This window comes from Euprymna scolopes, chromosome 8, assembly GCF_053919585.1.
Source record: "Euprymna scolopes isolate OS-2025 chromosome 8, ASM5391958v1, whole genome shotgun sequence".
NCBI classification, from domain to species: domain Eukaryota; kingdom Metazoa; phylum Mollusca; class Cephalopoda; order Sepiida; family Sepiolidae; genus Euprymna; species Euprymna scolopes.
The window spans coordinates 128,294,835-128,301,011 of NC_136489.1; positions in this window are offsets into that span (position 1 = coordinate 128,294,835).

A 6,177-nucleotide genomic window follows, 5' to 3' on the forward strand; every position below is an offset into this window, starting at 1 on the left:
TTTAAAACTGATACCCGAATTCGACGGATCCACTTCTGTTGTTGACTGGGTCGAAAGGGTTGAGATGTCCTGCAACTTCTGTGAAGTAAAGGGGGTGCATACCGTGATTCCCCTGAGATTGGCTGGAGGCGCCCTGAGTGTGTATCAGCAACTTAGTGCCGTGGAGAAGGCTGATGTTACCTCTATAAAAAATGCTTTATACAAGGCATTTGCCATGGATCCCTGCACGGCCTACGAAACATTTGCCTCTAGGAAGCTCATGCCAGGAGAAACCATGGACGTCTTCTTCGCGAAGTTGAAGAAACTTTCAGTTCTATTTGGCAATGGAGTGTCAGAGCAGACACTGGCGTATGCGTTTGTGGCCGGCCTTCCCACCCATGTTAAGCAACTGTTGAGGGCTTCCACCAGCGTATCTGTAACGCCCATGGAACATTTGTTGGAACGCGCTCGAGCCATTATCAGAGATGAGGAGGACCTGAGGGAACCGGTTGTAATGATGGCACAGGCAGTCAAGACTAATGCTGAAAAGAGTCCCAGTTTGAGACCCACGACCAATGGGAGATGTTTCTGCTGCGGCCAGCGAGGCCATTTCGCAAGAAGTTGTACGCTGTTTCCAATGTGGTAGTTATGGACATTTATCCCAAAATTGTGTGGGAAATGCATCAGGGGGCAGGACGTCAGCGCCGCCCTGTTCCCCGGACAAGATTTAATTGAGGCGCAACTGACAATAAATGTGTACGTGGACCAAGTGCCTTGTTCAGCTCTTCTCGACTCCGGGTGCTCACACACCATCATGAGTGCCAAGTTGTGTCAAAACTGGACAAAGCAGAACATCAAAGTAACCACAATAGGTGGCAATACAAGCTTGCTGTGGAGCCGGAACTGTCAAAGTCCACACAGACTCTGGTGTGGCCACAGACATTAATGTGCTGGTGATGCGAGGGGATTTGCTGGGATTCGATGTACTGTTGGGATATGATGCTATTAAGGCACTGAGAGGAGTTGTTATCGGAAGAGATGGCACTGTGCGGTTTTTGGAAACCCCAGTGTGTGCTGCAGTTCACATTGATCGGCCTGATTTTAAGGTGGACTATGACCATCACCAAAAAGCATGGACTGCATCGTGGAAGTGGACAGAAGGAAGGGTGCCAACCGAACTCAAGAATAGTATTGCAGAGTACTCGATACCCAACAAGGCCCATAATGAATACGAGAAGGAGCTTGAGGCATGGATCCAGGATGGATGGCTGATCCCTTACTCCAACAAGCTGGGACCACCAAAGGGTCTGATTCCCTTAATGGTGGTAGTCCAGCATAACAAATCAAAAGTTCGTCCGGTGCTGGACTATCGTGAACTCAATAGATACATTGAGACGTACACTGCCGATGCTGACGTGTGCGCCAGCAAGCTGAGAGAATGGCGCCAGAAGGGCTCCAATGTGTCTATAGTAGACTTGCGGAAGGCTTATTTGCAGGTGCGAGTGGATGAGACATTGTGGTTCCGGGGTCAGAGATACTGCCTTACTCGACTTGGCTTTGGGCTGAATGTGGCACCGCAAATCATGAAGACCATTGTAAATGCAGTGTTGTCTCAGGAAAAGACCACTGAGGACGCAACATCGGCCTATATTGACGATGTGTACGTTAATGAAGATATACAATCTGCGTCGCACGTCAGAAAAAGTTAGCTGAATTCGGGTTGGAGTGCAAGGATCCCGAACGTCTGAGGAATGGAGCATGGGTATTAGGATTGGACATCTGCGGGAAAGACGGTACCTTACAATGGAGGCGTGGCAGTGAGATTCCAAACATCCCTGATGTTATTACGTGGCGGACTATTTTTTTCTTGTGTGGGAAACTTATTGGTCACTTACCAGTGTGTGGCTGGCTCCAAGCAGCTGTGAGCGTCATCAAACGCAAGGCAAGTTTAGTAACTACAGGTTGGGATGATGTATCTGATGATGCTCTTCTAACTCTGATGACGACGGAAACTCTAGAGAGAGTTAACAAGGAGGACCCTGCCGGTGGAGAATGGTGTGTCGATGGGGACACTGTGAATGTGTGGGTTGACGCTAGTTCTTTGGCATTGGGAGTGTTATTGAAGCAACGTGGAAACGTAATTGAAGACGCGTGCTGGCTGCGACCTGTGAATGATGCTCAACACATAAACCTGGCGGAACTGGATGCTGTTGTGAAGGGTTTAAATCTGGCACTGCAATGGCAGTCAAAGAAGTTGCACTTGTACACGGATTCTCTCTGCGTCTATCACTGGGTGACGGACACTCTTTCGGGACGAACGAGAGTCCGCATTAAAGCAGCCAGTGAGATCTTAATCCGGTAGGAGGCTAAACACCCTGAAGAGGCTGGTATCGGAGTATGATCTGTCGGTGAGTGTAACGCTCATGGCAGACCAACTAACTGCTCGATCTTGCGCAGTTGGCGCGATTAGCTCATGCCAAATACAAAGAATTCATGTGCAGAGTGAACATCTTTTGTTTTTTGACAACTTTTTCAAATCTATGTGTATAGTAATACAAACCCGGAGGGAGATATTTTTGGGATGAGCAGGATTCATAGAAATATTTTCAGTGAAAAGATTTGCAGGTTTTATATTCAAATGTGAGAAAACTAGAGACATTGTCATACGGTAAACAAAACAAAGCGAGTTAAGAAGGCATATATTCACAAAAGAGATAATTTACATATATTAATTTATTTTATTACGGACTATTATTCTCATCTTTATTGATTGTTGTTTCATGACGTTTCAGCCAACTATTTCTCTGGCCTTCGTCAGGTGGTAACCGCGACAGATAGGAACTTCGAATCTCCTAACTGCATTTTCAGCAATCACTGCCATCTGTAATTGTTGTTGTCTCACCACGTTTTGGCCAAGTAAGCCTCTGGCCGGCTTTGGGTAGGATTGAAACCGCTATCTTCAGAACAGCTGGAACCGTAAAGATTCAACGTCTCTATCAACTGCGCCACGGGCCCCAAAGGGCGATCAAGGTTGGATTTTTTGATCTTATAAATCCACGTTTATTTATTATATGATTTTTCATGGTCGGGTCCGTACCGAATGGTATATATATTATTTAATTTGAATTCATTATTGAGATGAGTATTATTTATATTAATTTATTTTATTGCGGATTATTATTCTCATATTTATCGATAACAATCATATATATAATTTATATATGTTTAAAATTGTGAGAAATTAATTCAAACCCAGCTTATCATCCGCTTTGCCAGAAATAACCCAAGATAAAGAAACAAGGATTTACCCCCTGGAGAGTCTCCCTCCGTTCTGGTTTTGTCTTGCTAAATCAAGGTGGGCTAATTTAGCTGATGTTTTTGGGTCGGGTAGTCATGTCGTTTGTAGACATGTTAGTTTGAGAAAAGAAGTATTCATAAATAGTTTGATAATTAATCAATTGTTCAATTTCTATAAACTGGCATAATATTTCATAAAGGTGTATAACTCCCGCCAACTCCAGGGAGTTCATATTTCTTCGTCAATCCCATTGCTGATTAGACAATTAAAAGAAAACTATAATTAAGTTCAGAATAGAGGACTCATTAATGAACTGCTGTTCAGTCCAATGTCTTGTTAGCAACTGCCTGTAAAGTCAAATTCCTGCCAAAGGTACAATCCCTGTCTTCTGGCAGAAGTTATAACATCAACTAATCAGGAGTCCCATCTTATCCGTATTATTTCTGACAAAATGGAAGGTTTACAGCAACAGGAAAACATGGAATGTTCATAAATATTTTTAGAGTTCTTGTAAAATCAAGGGATTAATTAGCTGAGGCATTAGAAGTCTGAACAAATTATTTAAGAGCCATTAGTTTCAAGGGTCAGGAAAATCACATACAAAACTTTTCTGCTAAGTTTTGTATATTATAATCAATTCAAAGTTGTTTATATACAGTTTTTGCACATTGCATGGAGGAATCTTGAAATAAATGAAGTTCCCCTTGTGTCGCGGAGTTGCTGTGGTCTCTTCCATGATGAAGTAAAAAACAATGAGTTTTGCGTCGAGTTTTTCTTCCTCTAAAGTAGATGTATTTTAGAAAAAAAATATTGAGGTATTAACTCGATGGCGTACCTGCAGTAAGAAATCATGTGATGGATGTACATTTAGGAGAGAGAGGAGAAAAAATGCTGAAACACGTGGGAATGCCTTGTTGCCATGTGGGGCCGCCATCTTGCCGAAGGATTGTAGCGCATGCTCACAATGGTTGCAAGTTAATATTACATCGCCGGGTCACCACTTGTAGTGGACATTGTTAAATGCTGTCTACCACATTAAGAAAGACAAAATCAATGGACGAACAATAAATAAAGAAACAACGCTCACCAAAATATGTAACTTACAAACCGTGTGAATTTATTACGGACGACTTGTATAAAACATATTTATAAAAAAAAATCAGAAGATGAGAAATCTCCACACATCCATACCACATGACGTCCTAGATGAAAAATGAGTTCAGAGAAGCAAAGTCCTCACACGTACGCCCATGACAAAGCCAAAGATAGGAACGAGATAGAGAGAGGAAGTAAGAAACGGAAATCGATATCGCCACCTATTGGATGAAATATGCAACTCTGGAAATAAGGGGCAATAACCGTATATGTGTCAAACTTGAGGGTGTTGTGCATTGTGTCCGTGTGTGCACTGCATGCAAGTGAAGCTGAAAATAATAGTTCAATAAGTGTTCCTATACTTCCATAAAATGCTTGAGAAATAAAAAGATAAAAAACAGGTTATAGTCAGCTAATATAATTAATGTGTGGCTACTACTGGAAGTGGTAACATGGCAAATGTTTTTTTTTTTTGCACTTTTATCGAGAAAATAAAACAAGATCAATTGAGACCAAGATAACTGACTGCTGAGTCTTGTTTTATTCATGCTGGGTGAGAGTTTACATTCAACACGTTTAACAAAGGGAGGCAATTCCCACTGGTACAGGATGACTGCTAACATAACATCCTCCTCTTTTATTTAATAGTCTTTGGTATTCTTCAGTATTTAAGCTATATGATCTTTTCCCTTTATTCCTTTTTTGGTTTTTACTTATTTAACTGATTTATTATTATTTTCATTTATTGTTTTTAAAGAATTTTTTTTATTTTTTAGATCTAGCTTGATAGCTGGTCTTGACTGATGCTCAAATCTAGTTGTTGTATAATCTTGAGAGGTCAGGGTTGGACATGCTGTTCTCACGGTATCCTCCCTTGGTGTATGACTATTTTCATGGACTTCGATTTGTGAGCCTTAACTATTTCGGGTGGTTTGGGTACAGTGTGTCGTCAATTACATCGGATTATTGTTCCTTCATCTTTGGTCTGTAGAATATAGGAACGTAATGTAGATGGTGTTCTAACAATGATGCCTTCCTGGTTTGGAAGGTTGGAGCTTCTGACCCATAATGGTGTGCCATTTTTGAGTGATTGTAGCTCTTTAGCTTTATGTGATAGGCACCGCGTGAGTTGTTGGACATTTTGGTTCTTTTCCCTTTGCCTGAAACCTTCAAGATCAGGCCATCTGGGGTATAGTGGACTTGAGTGAGTTAGGACATTTGTCCTTAGGAAACGGCCCATTAACAGTTCACTGGGACTAAACCAACAGTCCATTAGTGTTGCTCTGTCTGCGAACAAACAAAGATATTGGTCTTTTGCCTTTTCTAATAATCGTTTCATTCTTTTTACACAGGCTTCTGCTGCTCCATTGCTTGGAGAGCAGCGAGAGTAATTTGTAATGTGCTGAAAGCTTAAGTTGTCTGTGAAGTTGGCAAAGTTTTTCAAGGTATACTGGTATCCTGCATTTGTAAAGATGACAGATACTCCATGTCTGGCAAAAATAGTTTTGAGGCTCTGTATTATAGCTCGGGAGGTTATTGCTGTAAGCATGACGATCTCTGCATATCGAGAGAAGTAATTGACGACTATGATATAGGTGTTCAAATTCAAATAGATCAGAGGCTAGAGTGTGCCATGGTCTCATTGGAAGCTCAGGGTTCAGGCGGTTGGTATCTTAGCTCAGCACATTTTGGGCAATTTTCTACAGTCCTTTTGAAGTATTTTTTTACGACCTGCCCCAGCATAGAATAAACACCCCCAACCACCCCATATTAAGAACGGCTTTCGGAATACCCCCCCCCACTTC